Source organism: Pseudophryne corroboree, chromosome 5 (genome assembly GCF_028390025.1).
Source record: "Pseudophryne corroboree isolate aPseCor3 chromosome 5, aPseCor3.hap2, whole genome shotgun sequence".
NCBI lineage: Eukaryota > Metazoa > Chordata > Amphibia > Anura > Myobatrachidae > Pseudophryne > Pseudophryne corroboree.
In genome coordinates this window covers 600,581,444-600,598,091 of record NC_086448.1, presented here as the reverse complement: position 1 = coordinate 600,598,091, position 16,648 = coordinate 600,581,444, and the positions used below count along the sequence as shown (strand labels likewise).

General features: G+C 44.4%; 1 protein-coding gene across 4 annotated transcripts in view; it reads left to right on the top strand.

Moving 5' to 3' along the window:
• The window catches only part of LDLRAD4 (low density lipoprotein receptor class A domain containing 4), a 969,790-nt gene that overhangs the window by 386,703 nt on the left and 566,439 nt on the right, over positions 1-16,648 (top strand). For 2 of the 4 annotated variants that reach the window (XM_063923410.1, XM_063923408.1), the window contains one exon: positions 14,010-14,118. The exons of the other annotated variants lie outside the window; for them this stretch is intronic. The gene's annotated coding sequence lies outside the window, so the exon portion shown is untranslated. The remainder of the gene's footprint in view (positions 1-14,009; positions 14,119-16,648) is intronic. 4 annotated transcript variants of the gene reach the window in all.

Sequence of the window (16,648 nt, the reverse complement as noted above, 5' to 3'; positions counted from 1 at the left end):
TTTCGGGGTTTATGCAGTGCATTGGGTGTCACTGACCCCAGTGATGTCACTACACTTGTGTATTCAAATTGAGAATTAAATAAAAATCATAAAACAGAAGATCACTCAGGCAAAATGCAAAAACAATAAGCACTTACATAAAACTGCTTGTAAAGATGAGTAGCAAAAGTAGTTTACCATCAGGTACAGAAAAGCAGTAGGAAAATGGTTCTATATTACTGCTGTCATTTGACCTGGTATTATAGCAGCAATGACGATTTTAGTAGAAGAGTCCTAAAGCTATGCCAAATGGATTGGAATACTGTGAAGGGTACACAGAATTTCAGCTAAGGCTTCCAGTAATTGATAAATGCAACCTGACCAGATTTCTAAGTGCAGATTGGGTTTATATACTGCTTAGTAACCACTGATCTTTCTAATATTATTCTATAAAGGATCAGTCAGTTGGATTAGCAGAAAGCCATCATCTGTAACACTTTCTTCAAAAGAGACAGAATGTTGCAGTGATGCATTGAAGTAAAGATGTGATACAGTAGCTGATACAAAAGTTAGCCAACCTGGAACAACAGACCAACCTGACACCATTCTCTGAAGACAACCAAAGAGCTCTTACACTACTACAGACAGAATGAGTTAACCCTGAGAACAAAGCACATTGATATGAAGTATCCTTTCTTGAGAGATCTACAAGAAAAAGGTCTTCTTGACTTAAGCCCAGTACTCACGGGCCGATGCAGGAGAGATGTGTGCTGAGCGAACCGCTCAGCACACATCTCTCTTGCCGCTCAGCACAGCGCGATCTGTGCTGAGCGTGCGGGGGGAGACGGGGGCCGCTCATTTCACCCAGCGGGTGAAGTGAGCGACCCGCTAGATTGGCCTACATGCAGGCCAATATAGCAGCAGCAATAGCGATGTGCGGGGCCGCGCATCGCTATCGCTGAGGGGGCTACATACGGAGCGTTCATGCCGATATCCCCCTTAACAGTACTATCCAACTGTGAACACATGATTAACATCTTTATCAAGTCTCTACCTCCAGAAAGAGATCACAAGTTATTGAGAAAATTATGTCTAATGGGCTAAGCCTCAGCTGTTGAGAAGGGTGTTTTTGAGTATTGCAACAGCAGCAAACCATGCAGTTTGGGGAGATATACTTGGATATATGCAATACAGAAAAGAGGACTACTCCTGATTGGCGCTTGTCAGATAACACCCACATAAAACATTATGATTGAGCCATGATTGGTAGGAAATAAGGCATGTGTCTAGTGTTATGTAAAAACAATCTCTGTTTTAATTTAAACAAACACTTAAAATCAAAACACATATAAAATGGAAGTAGATAACACAGAGAATCCTACCAAGATGGTGGCCGGAGCCGCAGGTGTTATATGCAAGGTATACCCAGGAAAGATACCCTGCATAAGGCTCCGGAAGGCGAGATTTTCCCTGTGGTATAAACTGAGTTCAAAAACGTCCTTGGAAGTCCAGAGCACTGGTAGGCAGACACCAACGTGTTTCGGGACATCAAAGTCCCTTTTTCAAGGTAGTATGTCTCCAGTGCTAACTTAGTGTCTTTATATAAGGTGTGCAATTAGTGAAATGGCCTCCTGTAAAGCACTTCCTGTCCGCCAATTACCGGAACCGGAAGTGACACTCCTGTGCGTTCCACCAGCCGACCGGAAGTGATCTTGCGTCCGCCGGAACCGGAAATGACGTTTTTTTATATTAATAAAAAAAAAAATTTTATTTTTTTTTCTTTCTCCCCATTAGTGTGTCCATAGAAGTTGCTGAATTGAAAGTTCCAAATACAACGTATTGTAGATGTTCATCTTGGTATTGGCCTCAGTACCGGTACATAGAAAAGATAGAAATAGAGATAATGAGCAAACAATAAAGTTATCAAAAGGGGAGCTAAAAATGAATTAAGGAATTTTAATCTTTAGAGGAACCATTTGATTTCAAAATCCCTGTTTAGACCAGTGGGAAAGAGGGTTTGTAAATTAAATATGGTTTTCATTTCGGCTTTCGCGAGATTTGTCTCCAAATTGCGGTTCTTCCACGTGGCTTTAATGTGGCGCAGACCTATAAAGTTGGAAATGGAGTTTATGGAACATTGATGTTCAATTCTAAAATGTTCTGACAAGTGGTGAGTTGTAAGACCTTTTTTGATGTTCCGCAAATGTTCCCCTATTCTGGTTTTTAATGATCTCGACGTCCTGCCGACATATGTTTTCCCACATTTACATGTAATCATATAGACTACGTTGGTGGTGTTGCAGGTAATGAAGTCACGAATTTTCATCTTGGTGCCATTGACTTTGACTTCAGTAAATTTGGATTTTTCAGATTTGATGTTTCTACACCCAATACATGTCCCACATCGGTGGAAACCAGATGTTCTTATGGGATTTGATGTTTTAAAGGGTAGCGCACTTCTCACCAAATGGTTTCTTAAATTCGGAGCCTTGCGGTAAACGAATTTTGGTGCAGATGGAATGATTTTCTTCAGGATAGGGTCACCTTGCAATATGTGCCAATGTTTTTTTATGACTTGTTCGAATAGTTTGTGGTCTGAATCAAAATTGGAAAAGAATGCCAGCTGTGTCTCCTTAAGGGCATTCGGGGGCTTTATCTGGTCCTCTATTAATGTAGATCTTTCTATTGACATCGTTTGTTGTGCAGATTGTTCGATATCTTCTGATTTATATCCCTTCTCCAAGAACAACTTTTTGAGACTCTGTATTTGGGATTCACACATGGGAAGTTCACTGCAGTTTCTTCTTGTTCTTATGAACTGCCCCTTGGGGATCCCTTTCAACCAATTGATATGATGTTCACTGTTTATTGCTATGTAGTTCTGCGTATCAGTAGGTTTGTGATATGTCCTAGTGTGAACTGATCCAGTTTTGATGTAAATTTGAAGGTCCAAGAAATTGATTTCGTTTTGACTGATTGAAAAGGTAAATAATATATTGTTGTCATTGTTGTTCAGAGATGTACAAAAAGATTCTAGTTCTTCTCTTTCTCCCGTCCAAGTGAAAATTACATCATCAATATATCGACCCCAATCGTTAAGTTGTTCACCCCAAGTTACGCCTGGGTAGATGGTGATGGATTCCCAATAAGCCATAAACAGGTTGGCGTAACTTGGGGCAAATCGAGTGCCCATAGCGGTGCCTTTGCTTTGAAGAAAGTATTCTCCATTGAAGAAGAAGAAGTTATTCATGAGGATGAAGTTGATGGCTTCTAAAATGAAACTTTTCCTTTCTTCCGTGTATTGGGTCTGGTCAAGGAACCACTTAATTGCTTTGAGGCCATCCTCATGCTTGATGATGGTGTAAAGTGAACAGACATCAGCTGTTACCAGAAAGGTGTTCACTTTCCAATTGATCCTTTGTACTCTCCTAATTGCGTCTCTGGTGTCTTTAATGAAGGAAGGGGTTTGAATAACAGAGGGTTGTAATAAACGATCTACCATTGCTGATAGATTAGATGTTAAGCTGCCCGTTCCGGTAATTATAGGTCGTCCGGGAGGTGTAGTGAGGCTCTTGTGTACTTTTGGCAGGACGTAGATGGTGGGTGTAACAGGATTCTCTATGTTGAGGTATTCAAATTCACCCTTGGATATGCCACCAGATTCTAGATGTTTGTTAAGAAGTTTCTCAAAATTGTTCTTGATTCGTATGGATGGGTCAGTTTTTAATTTTTGATATGTTGTTGTGTCGGATAATTGTCTCATGATTTCTTGAATGTAATCAGACAAATTAAGGATGGCCATACTAGCTGGACAATAGGGGGCGCTGTGTCTTAATTTGGCACTTGTTCTTTCTTTGTTATAGTGTACTATTGTAGAATAGTGGAAAACATCAATCTTGATCACACTCTCATGCGCCAGCTGAGCAGCCTGGATATCTTGGTAAAAAGTGTCACCAACACTTGACAAATACACCGCAAACAAAGAAAATTACCACACCAATTCACGGGCGCTTCCTAGAGGCTTTTCAAAAGGCTGACTCACGTCAAAAGAAAGTGATGTCTTCAACCATGTGGCCTACACATGGTAGACTTAATTCGCTCTATCAGAAGCGGATCACCGACTCACGAGATGCTTATCCTCCAGTCCTTATAGAGTGCAGTCTCTCTCCCAGTCAGCTCATGTACAATGTATATGTAGATAATAAAGGTCTTGATAGTGCAATACCATTAAAAGGATTTTTAATAAAAAAACAATATACAAGATAATAGAACAGGTGGACTCTCACCAATTTCAATGGTCTACAGATGGAAGTAGACAAATGCACGTTTTAATAAATATCAGCCAGGCGTCCCCAGGAATAGTTACTAACGGCAGATGAGTCCTCCACGTGTCCCCAGGATACCATTCACCAATGGTAGACCATCGAAATTAGTACAAAGAAATAATGATCCAATAGGGTTTGAGGCACTTCTGGCATATGCCAGAAGGGCAGATGGTCCGGTCCCACAGGGAGCCGGGAAGGATGCATGCAGTGCAGCGTCCGGCTCTCTGGTTTTGCCACCCCCCGCTCAAAGTGTGTGTCTCTAGGACTGATGGGGGAGTGCCACGAGTCCACGCCCACCCTGACTTTCGACACACCCCCATGAGTTGTGTCCACGCATCGCCTAAAGGCCACATCTGTATTTCCTGTCAAATTCTGTGTGTCTATATGACTAATATTTTTTTCTAAAAAAGTTCCCAAAAGTGATGTGTTTTTTTTTTTTTAATCAAGTTATGTAAACAATAGCTTGTTAAACCTGATTCAGTATAATCTTTTTAACAAATATGTAGATTTGTTGATAAACTGATACTGAATCAGTTTTAAATAGTTATTGTTTACGCATTAGATATGACCGTGTCAAGGAAAGCATAGCTGGCGTAGTCTGATGTGGCCATGTCAGACACGTAGTTAAAGTGGGGGGTGGAGAATATTATATGTGGCTTGAAAATGTTTACGTTTGCAAAATCAGAGGCAATAAGTTTAATAATAAAAAAAGGGCAACAGTAGATTTGTTTTGTATCTCAGAGTATGACAAAGAATCATACGGTCATGTTCATACATTTCTTTGTTTTGTAGGTTCTTTGCTTTTCTTCAGTTTCAGGGTTTTAAAATGGTAAGGAACCGCTCCCATTGGTATCAACAAGGATAAAGCCTCTGACATACTTTTCGCAACAGACCATTTTAGTTGGTAAAATTAAAGAATAATGGTTTTTACTTTGTAATAGTTTTTGCTGGGAATTGGGGGGAAAAAGGCAAGTACGTGAGAAGAGGGCACGATCATCCTTCATGTCCATCTATTCTGTCGTGCTGGATTACCCTGCCTTAAATACACAATTTGAACACTCTGCGTGCTTACTTTCCAGCCTGACCAGGACAATGTTGTCCATGGATGTATGGTCTTGAGCTCTCCTTGTCGGAATGTTTTGCTTAAATTGAGGCATTTGGGAGGCATGGCTTTTACTATGATGTAGAATAAAGAAGAAGAGCTTGAATCAAACCATCTATTTAAACACTTGGTGAAATAAAAATAAATAAATATGAATCTTAGGAGGATATTCAATTGCCAAGGTAATTTACTGTGGCTAATGACCCGCCCGGGGCTATCCAATGAGCCCCGATGCCGGCACTCATCTGGGACTTTCTTCACCTTCCTGATAAAATGCACTTTATGTGGTAACAAAAACACATAGATCCGGGCAGAAGTAATGTGCAAAGAGATTTAGATTTGGGTGAGATATATTGTATCTGTTCATGGTAAATACTGGCTGCTTAATCTCTACACTGCAATTTAGATTTCAGTTTGAACACACCCCACCCAAATCTAAAGGCCCGTACACACTGGTCGATATATCGGCCATTCTCTTGAACGGCCGACATATCGTGGGACCGTCGGCCGATACGTCTGTGAACTCCGTCGTTCACAGACGTATCACGTCGGCCGCGCAGCACAGCCGACGGCCAATATATCTACCGATATATTGGCGCGTCGCTGTGTGTGTACGGGACGGTCGGCCGACCGCCCGTACACATGCTGCGGCGGCCGGCGGTGATTGACAGCTGAACTGTGCGGGCGTGTGTACACGCCCGCCCAGTTCATGACGTCAGTCCCCGACGGATCGGGCAGTGTGTATGCTGAACACACTGCCCGATCCGTCCATAGATATATCTGCAGATCAATTGATCTGCAGATATATCTACTAGTGTGTACCCACCTTAACTCTCTGTGCATATGCTACATCTGCCCCCCCCCCCCCCCCCCCTACAGTGCAACATGGTTTTGCCCAGTTGCCAACTTTTTTGGTTTGCTAACAAACTTGAATAATGCTCTTATTCACCAACTTTCCTCTACTGTTGGTCACAATAGCGGAAGCAGGACAGCGGCAGTACATGCACCTACACTATGCTATTTAAATTGGCTAATCCATATTTCAAATTGCGATCAGGAATATTGATCATTATTCGTTTGCACAGTGATAGTGTCAACAGAGGAGCCTTACAAATACCCAAGAGCATTTGTTTCTATTTATTTTATAGTAATGTGCATACTAATAAGATGTTTGCTCATCAACTTGATTTGTGAAGAAATGTTAAAAATCATGGCCATCCTTCTTTTTTCTTCTTCAAATTAAACCTTATTATTCTATTTTACGCTTGGGTAATGTTTTCGATTTTCACCAACAGCCTTTACTTAAAATAGGTAAGTAACAGTAATTTGGCTGTGATTAAAGACATCTTGCGTGTGCCATTAGCTTAGGATGACTGCTGTCCAACTTGTGTGTTCCGATTATTTTCTTCATTGACTTGTGTCCTCCTTATTGGGATTGCTTGCTGTAACATTTCTCATGGATACTTTTTATCAGATGTAAATTAATATTATGCCACGTCTTGATGAAAATACTTAAGATGTGTTTCCTACATCACTGTGCACTATTCTTCATGATGTGTGACCACTTCTAACAGCTTAATTTACAATATAATTGTGCTGTCAGATTTCATGTTTTAAAATCCACAGAATTTCCCCAACTAAACCAATTACCCCCCCCCGGCACTGGACTTGGACACTATCTGTGTCGCTCACACAGTCACAGATGTAGTCACAGATTCTGAGTCTGTGACTGTCCGTAAGTGACAAAGGTAGTCAGGCTCCACCCTTCCCATCTCCGTTAGTACGTCGCTGCACATGCTTATGCCACCCCCCTGTTTGCGGCCTGACCCTCCCCTGCTCTGTAGCAGACCGGCGTCTAGGTGCTATCGGGCCCTAGGTGGTGGCAGGTATTGCACAATCCGAGTACAGTACTTATTTATGCAGAGTGGCAGGAAAGAAAATGATCTTAGCAGTGGGGTTCAGGAGACACTGGAGCAGAGAGAAATGGGAGTAGGGAATGACAGATTAGTGCAGATTGCAGTAGTCCAGTGGAGAGATGACCAGTGAGTTGATGAGGGGTTTAGGCGCATCCAGAGGGGACAGATGGTCTGATCCTGGAGACATTATGAAGGTGGAAGCGACATGTGGGTCTTTTAAAGAGGGAGAGGTTGAGGATAGCTAGGCAGCTGACTTGTGGGAAAGGAGGTGGGGTGTTATAAGTAGATAGGGGAAGGTGAGGGGATTCAGGAAGTTTGAAAGCCGATAAGCTCAGTCTTCGTCAAGTTTTTTTTAATCATAAAGGAAAGTTAGTCATTGGCAGGTTATGTTTTAAACCATAGAGAGAGATAATGTGGAGAAGTTGCTCATAGAAACCAATTTACTTCTAATTTAATTTTATAGACTGCTAAATAAATGATAACAAGAAGCTTATTTGTGATATGGACATCTCAAACAGTTATCTAATGTCTGATACGTCTCGTCTTGCACGAGGTTAGAGGAGGCCTACACATACATACTGCTTCAGGCCCATTTTGATTTGAGCTGTCCATATTGACAGACTATATCATGAGTATGTAGCTTAAGTGTTCCTCGGCCTACTTAGGCTTTACGTAAACTTATTGGTATAGTTAGTGGTATTTTCTCTAATGTCCTAGTGGATACTGGGGTTCTGTATTTTAGTACCATGGGTTATAGAGCGGGTCCACTGGAGCCTGGCACTTTAAAACCTTTAGTGTGTGTATGTGTGTGCTGGCTCCTCCCCTCTATGCCCCTCCTATCAGACTCAGTTTCGAAAAATGTGCCCAAGGAGCCGGGTGCATTTCTCTGGAGCTCCAGAGAGTTTCCTTTGTTTTTATTTTAGTTTATTATTTTCAGGTAGCCCTGGTTAGCAACCAGGGGTTAATGGTTCGTAATCCCAGCTGACAGGACACTGAGCTCCTGAGGTACTAATCACACATCGTTAGTATGTGTGCCCACACCAGCAGCTAGCCGCCACCCTCTAACAGATGCCGAAGTACAAGGTGCGGCGGTGAGTGTTACACCGGGGTCCCGGTTAGCGGGTCCCCGGTGCAGTTTTGGCGGCAAGTCACGCTGCGGTCACGGGCCCAGAGCTGCGGTGCCTGCCTCGGACATACTGGCTCAGGGCTGATGCCCCTCAGTGCTCACTGTCACACGGCTTTGTGTGTACTGTATGCATATTCTTATGTTTAAGTAACATGGCCAATATAATCTATTGATCAGGGACCGCGTGCCATTACAGGGGCGGGGCTTCCCCGAGGGGGACCTACGGCGGCAAGGCGCCATTTCCTGCTGCTGCGGATCATCAAGCTGCATGTACGCTGCTCCTCCAGAGACCCACGCTGCTACAGGACTCTGTGCTGGTACCAGGGGGTCATAGAAATAAGGGGGCACGCCAGCAGTAGCGCTGCTGCACTACTGTCAGGTCATACACTTAGTTAAACATTGTACTGCTGTGTTTGTGTGCTGGTGTCCGCTCCTCAGTGTCACTACAGGGGCTCTCTGGGGTCTGTGCGGAGGTGTTGGTCAGTGGCCTGCGCTGTTTTACAGTTGTGTAAGATGTCTGTTGACATGGTAATGTGTGCTACTTGTAACTCAACCCTATCTTCAGCGGGGTCACTCATGTGTGAACAATGTTCCTTATCTCCACAGAGACACAGTTCTCAGGTACCTGACTTGCTGGATGGTTTTAAAAGCATGATTCAGAATGTAAATTCAGAATTAGCTGCAGCTAAGAGAGAGAGAGAGAGAGAGAGAGAGACAGGTGTTAAAACACTCTATTGATTGTGTGGTCAATGCAGCAGATACCAAGAAGGCTTCTTAGCCCCCTGTAGTGGTTTCACATACTGTAAACGCTCACTGCCACAGGTGCTCCAGTCTGATTCTGATCAGCCTGATGTGGATGATGATGATGATATGGATGAGGACAGCTCTCTGTCCCCTGGGGTGGAGGCCCTCTTTTTTGCTGTGAGAGAGGTTCTTCACATACCGGATAAGGAGTTGTACTTTAATGTTAGACCTAAGACCTCAGCAACTTTTCCAGTGTCTAAGGAGTTAAACTCCCTGGCCAGGGAAGCATGGTTAAACCCTGATAAAAAATGTAAGATTCCTCAGAGGTTTTTAGCTACCTTTCCCCTCCCAGCTGATGACAGGAAGGTATGTGAAAACCCCACGTCAGTAGATACGTCTGTGTCTAGACTGTCTAAGAAACTGGTACAGCCGGTGCCAGGGGCTATATCCCTAAAAGAGCCGGCTGACCGTAAAATTGAGACCACTCTCAGGGCAATTTATACGGCAGCAGTCATAGCACAGCGCCCCACAATAGTTTGTGGGTGGATCTCCAGGGCGATGGTCAAATGGTCCGATATTATTAATGGATTAGACAATCTGCACCAGCATGAGGTTGTTACTCTGTTACAACACATACAGGTTGCTGCAAATTTTATGAGCGAGGCTATAAAGGAATTGTGTAAGATAAATGGCCGCACTACTGCTATTGTAGTTGCGGTACGCAGAGCTCTGTGGTTGCGTCAATGGTCAGCGGATGTTGATTCCAAAAAGGGTGTAGAAAATCTTCCCTTTACAGGTGAAACCTTGTTTGGGGACAAATTGAATAAATGGATTTCCCAGGCAACGGCGGGTAAGTCTACCTATCTGCTGTCGGCTGCGCCACCTGCTAGACATTCTTACACAGGACCCTCCTTGTAGTCCTTTCGTGTGGCAAGGTTCAGAGGCAGGGGCCGGGGAGTCTCCACCACCACAAGAGGATCGCGTGGTAAGTCCTGTAAACCTGCAACTGCTACATCCATGGACCAGACTGCCGGATCCCTTGCCGCTAAGCCTTCCATGTGACGGTTGGCCTCAGCTCCAGGGCTACTTTCAGGTGGGTGCTCGCTTTCAACACTTCGCCCACGTGTGGGCGGAGTCCTGCCGGGATCCTTGGGTGAGGGATTTCATTTCCCAGGGATACCAGCTGGAATTTCAAGCACTTTCTCGTCCCAGATTTTTCAAATCGGGCTTACCAGTTTTGCCCGATGCTAAAGTTACCTTGCAAGAGGCAATTCAAAAACTTTTGCAGACAGGTGTGGTGGTTCCAGTAGCTCCTCCTTTACACAAAAGGGGTTTTTACTCCAGTCATTTTGTCGTTCCAAAACAGGGCGGTCCGGTGCGACCCTCTTAAACCTGAAGTCTCTAAACCCATATCTGCGGGTGTTCAAATTCAAGATGGAATCCCTGAGGGCAGTAGTGTCCGTTCTGGAGGAGGAGGAATTCTTAGTATCCCTGGGTGTCAAGGATGCTTACCTACACATCTCCGCCTGTCCACAGCTTCGAGGGTTTTCACTAAAGTCATGGCGGAGATGATGCTGCAACTGCGCAGGATGGGAGTCAACATAATCCCCTACTTGGATGATCTCCTGATAAAGGCTATGTCCAGGGAGCGTCTTTTGCACAACATCGATCTGACGACTTGGCTGCTTACGGATCATGGGTGGATTCTAAACTTCCAGAAATCTCACCTAGAACCGACCCAACGTCTCCAATTCCTGGGAATGATGCTGGATACAGTATCTCAAAAGGTATTTCTCCCAATGGACAAGGCCTTGGCCATCCAGGCTTTGGTTTGCTCAGTGCTTCGTCCTCGCAAGGTGTCCATACATCTTTGCATACGTTTGCTGGGCAAGATGGTTGCTGCTTATGAGGCAATCCAATACGTCAGATTTCATGCCCGGCTCTTTCAGCTGGATCTGCTGGACAAATGGTCGGGGTCTCACCTTCACATGCATCAGGTAGTGACCTTATCACCGAAAGCCCGGATTTCTCTGTTATGGTGACTACAAGTTCCTCACCTGGTAGAAGGCAGGACTTTCAATATCCACTCGTGGATTCTACCGACAATGGATGTCGGCCTCTGCGGTTGGGGGCTGTGACCCAAAGGGCCCAGTTCCAGGGTATATGGTAAATTCAGGAATCTACTCTGACGATAAATGTCCCCTGCAAGCTTCCCGTCTCCAGGTGCATTCGGACGCCACGGGGGTAGCGTACATAAACCAGCAAGGGGGAACTAGAAGTAGAGCAGCGATACGAGAGGTGTCAAAAATCCTCCTCTGGGCAGAGGCCAACGCAAGGGCCATCTCTGCCATATTCATTCCAGGAGTGGACAACTGGGAAGCGGACTTTCTGAGCAGACACGACCCTCCATCAGGGCAAATGGGGTCTCCATCCCTAGGCGTTTCAACAATTAAATCACCAGTGGAGCTGTCTGAAGATAGACCTGATGGCTTCTCGTCTCAACAAGAAGCTATGCCGTTACTGTTCTAGGACAAGGGACCCGAAGGCTGTGGCAGTGGACGCGCTGACGACGCCTTGGCCATACCGGTTTGTGTATCTGTTCCCTCCTCTATCGCTAATCCCAAGAGTTCTAAAAAGATTAAGAAGGGAAAGCATTCTAGAAATTCTAATTGCCCCGGATTGGCCTCGGCGGGCGTGGTACTCGGACCTCCTCTCCATGGCTCTGGAGGATCCCTGGCCTCTACCGCTCCACAAGGATCTTCTTCAGCAAGGTCCGTTTGCCTCTCCAGACTTACAGCGGCTACGTTTGACGGCTTGGAAGTTGAGAGGGAGATTCTAGCAAGAAAAGGTCTTCCGTCCCGGGTTGTTTCCACCATGGTCCAAGCCAGGAAGATGGTGACGTCAAAATACATTATCATTGTATTTGGAAAAAGTATGTTTCCTGGTGTGAAAGTAGAAAGGTGTCTCCCATGGAATTTAGAATCGGTCGTTTTCTACTTTTCCTGCAAGCGGAAGTGGAGATGGGCCTACATTTAGGTTCTATCAAAGTACAGATTTCTGCACTTTTTATTTTCTTCCAGAAACAACTAGCCAAGTTGACGGAAGTACAAACCTTCCAAAAAGGTGTTCTTCATATGCAACCGTCCTTTGTACCTCCCACGGCTCCGTGGGATCTCAATGTGGTTCTGTCCTTTCTTCCAGACTGGTTTGAACCCTTGCATAGGGTGGAGTTAAAATTTCTCACCTGGAAGACGGTGATGTTATTGGCATTAGCATCTGCCAGACGTGTCTTTGAATTAGGGGCCTTATCCTGTTAGAGCCCTTATTTGATCTTTCATGAAGACAGGGCGGAACTTAGGACTCGTCCTCAGTTTTTGCCTAAAGCAGCATCAGCTTTTCATGTGAATCAACCTGTTGTGGTTCCAGTGTTGTCTGACGCTTTCATTGGTCCTGAGTCCTTGGATGTGGTCAGGGCTCTGAAACTTTGTCAAAAGGACGGCTCGTCATCGGAAATCTGACTCGCTGTTTGTCCTTTATGACGCCTCCAAGATTCCTCGACCGGCTTCTAAGTAATCTATTGCTCACTTGCTCAGGTTGACTATTCAACAGGTCTATACTTCAGTGGCTCTGCCTTTGCTGACATCTATACAGGCCCACTCAACGAGGTCGGTGGGTTCTTCCTGGGCTGCTGCCAGGGGTATCTCGGCCTTGCTGTTGTACTGAGCTGCAACTTGGTCTGGTTGGAACACGTTTGTTAAATTCTATGGGTTCGATACCTTGGCCAAGGATGACCTTTTTACAGGGGTCTCAGCACTCTCCTACCCGTTTGGGAGCTTTGGGACTTCCCCATGGTACTAAAGTACAGAACCCCAGTATCCACTAGGACGTTAGAGAAAATAGGAATTTAATACCTACCGGTAATTCCTTGCCTCGTAGTCCGTAGTGGATACTGGGCGCACGCCTCAGTGCTTCACTCCTGCTTACCTGTGTAAGTATTTGGTCGGCCCAGCGTTGCGGTCCCAGTTTGTTGTTGGGATAGCCTTGCTATCCTGGTTAGGTTGGTGTTGCTATCCTCTGTTCTGGTTAGCGCCCTGCTTTCAGTTATGGTTGTGTGTTGGCTTGTTGCCTCACCGCTGTTGTATTATTCCTTCTCTCGTGGTATGTCGGTGCACAGTTTTCCTAGACTTAATCTGGTAGGAGGGGCATAGAGGGGAGGAGCCAGCACACACATACACACACTAAAGGTTTTAAAGTGCAAGGCTCCAATGGACTCGATCTATACTCCGTAGGTGCTAAGCATGGCTCTATCAGTAACGCCACAGCTGGAGCATGCCCTTATTAGGGACGTAGTGGGGGCTGGACCACCCCAATAGCGACACTGGCAGGGCCACGCCTTCTCCCCATGCGGTGCATCCCATTTTCACGCATGAGCGTTACCTGCCCCAGCACATCGGTGCCCTGCATTAATCCTGGGGGGAACACCTCTTATTACTATACTTTAGAGAAGAATCTGCATTACGTGGATGGCATGTGGTGGAGTTTTGTGGTACCTGAGTACAAGTGGGAGGGTTTTTACAACAAGTAGGAGCATGTGATGGCATTTTAGGAAGATTGCTGGAGGTGTCCAGGTTGTGTTTTTGGCTGTGTTTTCATTATTTAAATTATTAGTACTTTTTAAAGATTGGAGAGTTGCTTATGCATCTCTTAAAGTATGTCAGGTTGCCTATCAAAGACAGTCCCCTTCAATTTCTATTTACAATTAAACTTTTGAATTAGTTGCGATCATTTTATAATACTGTATTTATTCTCGCTCCCAGATACTGCTCGTCAACCTAAATATGTTCTAGACCGTATTGAATCGCATTCACCTGTTTGGTGGTGGCCTCCATGACATTTGCAAGGAACTTTTTGCTATGTATTTTCCAGGTAAATAAATTGTAGCCGCAGCTGAGCATGCTGGTAGTTGTAGTTCTATAGTACATAGGCAAGCTATAAGTATACAAAGTGCTGTCAGTTGTTTTCTATATTTAGCTTTAGAAGTGCAGGCCTAAAACCCAGAAATGGCTGTGTATAGTTTTGACGCTTTTATACAGTTGCTGCTTTAAATGTCATCCTATTTGTAAATTGTAGAAAGTCATGTCTCCTGTCCTTTGTTTGTGGCCAATTTTGTACATGTAGGTTATGCTCACGTCAGGTATACTTCAGTGCTTGGATTAAAGTCGTTTATCTTTTCCTGGCTTTCCAGTCTTCTATGTCCTACCATACATTTTCTATGTGTAACCTTATTAAATGACAGCACAGACTTTCATCCAGTAAGGCACACTGATTAATCTATAGCAAGGTACAGTGTGGTTATATGGCCCAAAGGACTCTTCTTTCTTCCATTCCCTAATAGATAAATCTAGAAACTTGTGCTCATAAAATACAAATACACCCCTAATGTAACATGCAAAGATTGCTTTCAAAATTATATTTGATATTAATACAATGTTTTTATGGGTTTTTTTTTTTACTTGACGTATACTACCTCTAACAGTGTCTGTCCATTGCATTACACTCTATAGATGTCGGTCACAAAATTATTAACAATTTGAATTGCTAAATTGCTAAACCTGAACGGCCCATTCAATTTATTGATGCAATTAAAGAAACAATAGCTAACTGCCAAGTATTATTCATTAGTCATAATGCAGTGACTGTCATAAATAGTTCAGTAATCTAAATCTCTACCTTGAATTATCCAAAATGCTTCTTGGTTCTGTTGAGTAAAAAGGTGCTTGACACCACATTTATTGTAGATGAATCAGGAATTTATTTAATGATTTATTTATATAATGCAGACGTATTACGCAGAGATTTACAGTGAATAGTCGTTCTCATCATTCCTTGGGCACTTCCCCTGTAGAGCTTGCAATTTATGGGTCTATTAAATTTTAATACCCTTTTACACTCACAGGCTCGGGTCATTCCCGGGAATGTGTCCTGGGATATTTCCCGGAACACATTCCCGGGAATGACCCTTTCACATTAGCGGCCCGACCCGGCATATTGCCGGGTCGGTGACGTCATTGCTCTACCGGAGGCGGTGTTTGGAGATAATCTCCAAGCACCGCCTCCTCCTATGCAAAGAACGGGTGCCAGGTCGCCTTGACCCGGTATACCCGTTCACACTGCACAGCTTCCCGGGATGGTCCCGGATTCAACCCAGGTCGAGACCTGGGTTGAAATCCCGGGATGCTCGTCCCGGGAAATTGTAAGTGTACCCTTTTAAAATTGTCAGTGTAAAAGGGATATTACTAAGCGGTGGAGAGAGAGAAAGAACCAGCCAATCAGCTCCTAACTGCCATGATACAGGTTTTGTTTGAAAAATGACAGGAGCTTTGTTGGCTGGTACTTTCTCTCTCTCTCTCTCTCTCTCTCTCTCTCCACGGCTTAGTGAATAGACTCCTATATGCCCTATCACATGGAAACACACTAGGGTTTTTTTTTTCTTTTTGGTCAGAAGCCAATGAACCTACCTGTATATTTATGGATTGTCCGAGGAAACTGGTGTAAACCATTACAACATAGAGAGAATGTATGAATGCCAAACGGATAGGGACCTTGCTACAATTAAATCCATTACCTTAGTGCTATTAGGAGTTCCACTCAAGAATGTTTTTTTTTCCCCCCTGTGTGCTGGTTTGATGATTGTTATACATTAATTTAGTGCTACCACAGTTATGCAGACTTTTATTAATTTATTTGTTGTTGGCATACCACACAAAAGGAATAGCATACAGGTCTTTGTTGCCAACATTATGGCAGTTCCGGGTGGACGCAACCGTGTGGGAGGACTGTTGGGTAATATACAGAAAGGTGGGTGGTATGGTGGTTGGTAAGGGGTGGTGCTGAGTTTGTATTATTTTGGTCCTTATGGCATAGCGAAGCAGGGACATGACAACACAATTTAAAGTCAATTATATCATCAAGCCAACTGAAATAGCTAACTTCATTGGAGAAGTGGGCTGAATTGAAGGGCCTCCATGATGCCTGGGAGATCCAGGTTTAGAAATGCATTATGTTGGGTGGTGCTCTTGGAGCGTGTAGCACTGTCCCCGTTATGCTCAGCATCGATTGCCAGCATTGTGAAGCAGAGGGTTGGGGCCATGGTGACTCAAGTCAGTGCATATCTCATCATCAAGCCACCCATACCGCCAACCTCACTTCAGAAGTATGCAGAAGTGAGGATTCTCCAGGAGACTTGCCTACTTTTCCTGGTACTCTGGAAGAGCTTCTTGAGTTTCCGGAGTCTCCCAGATATTCATGGAGGGTAGGAACTATGGTGTATGGACTTTGACAGTATGCTCATCTTGGGTAGCAAGGGAGGGATGGCAGCTCTTGATGTGTGGGACCAGGCTATCCTACCGGGATGTGGTTACAGTCCCGCTGGTCGGGATCCCGGCACATGAGATAC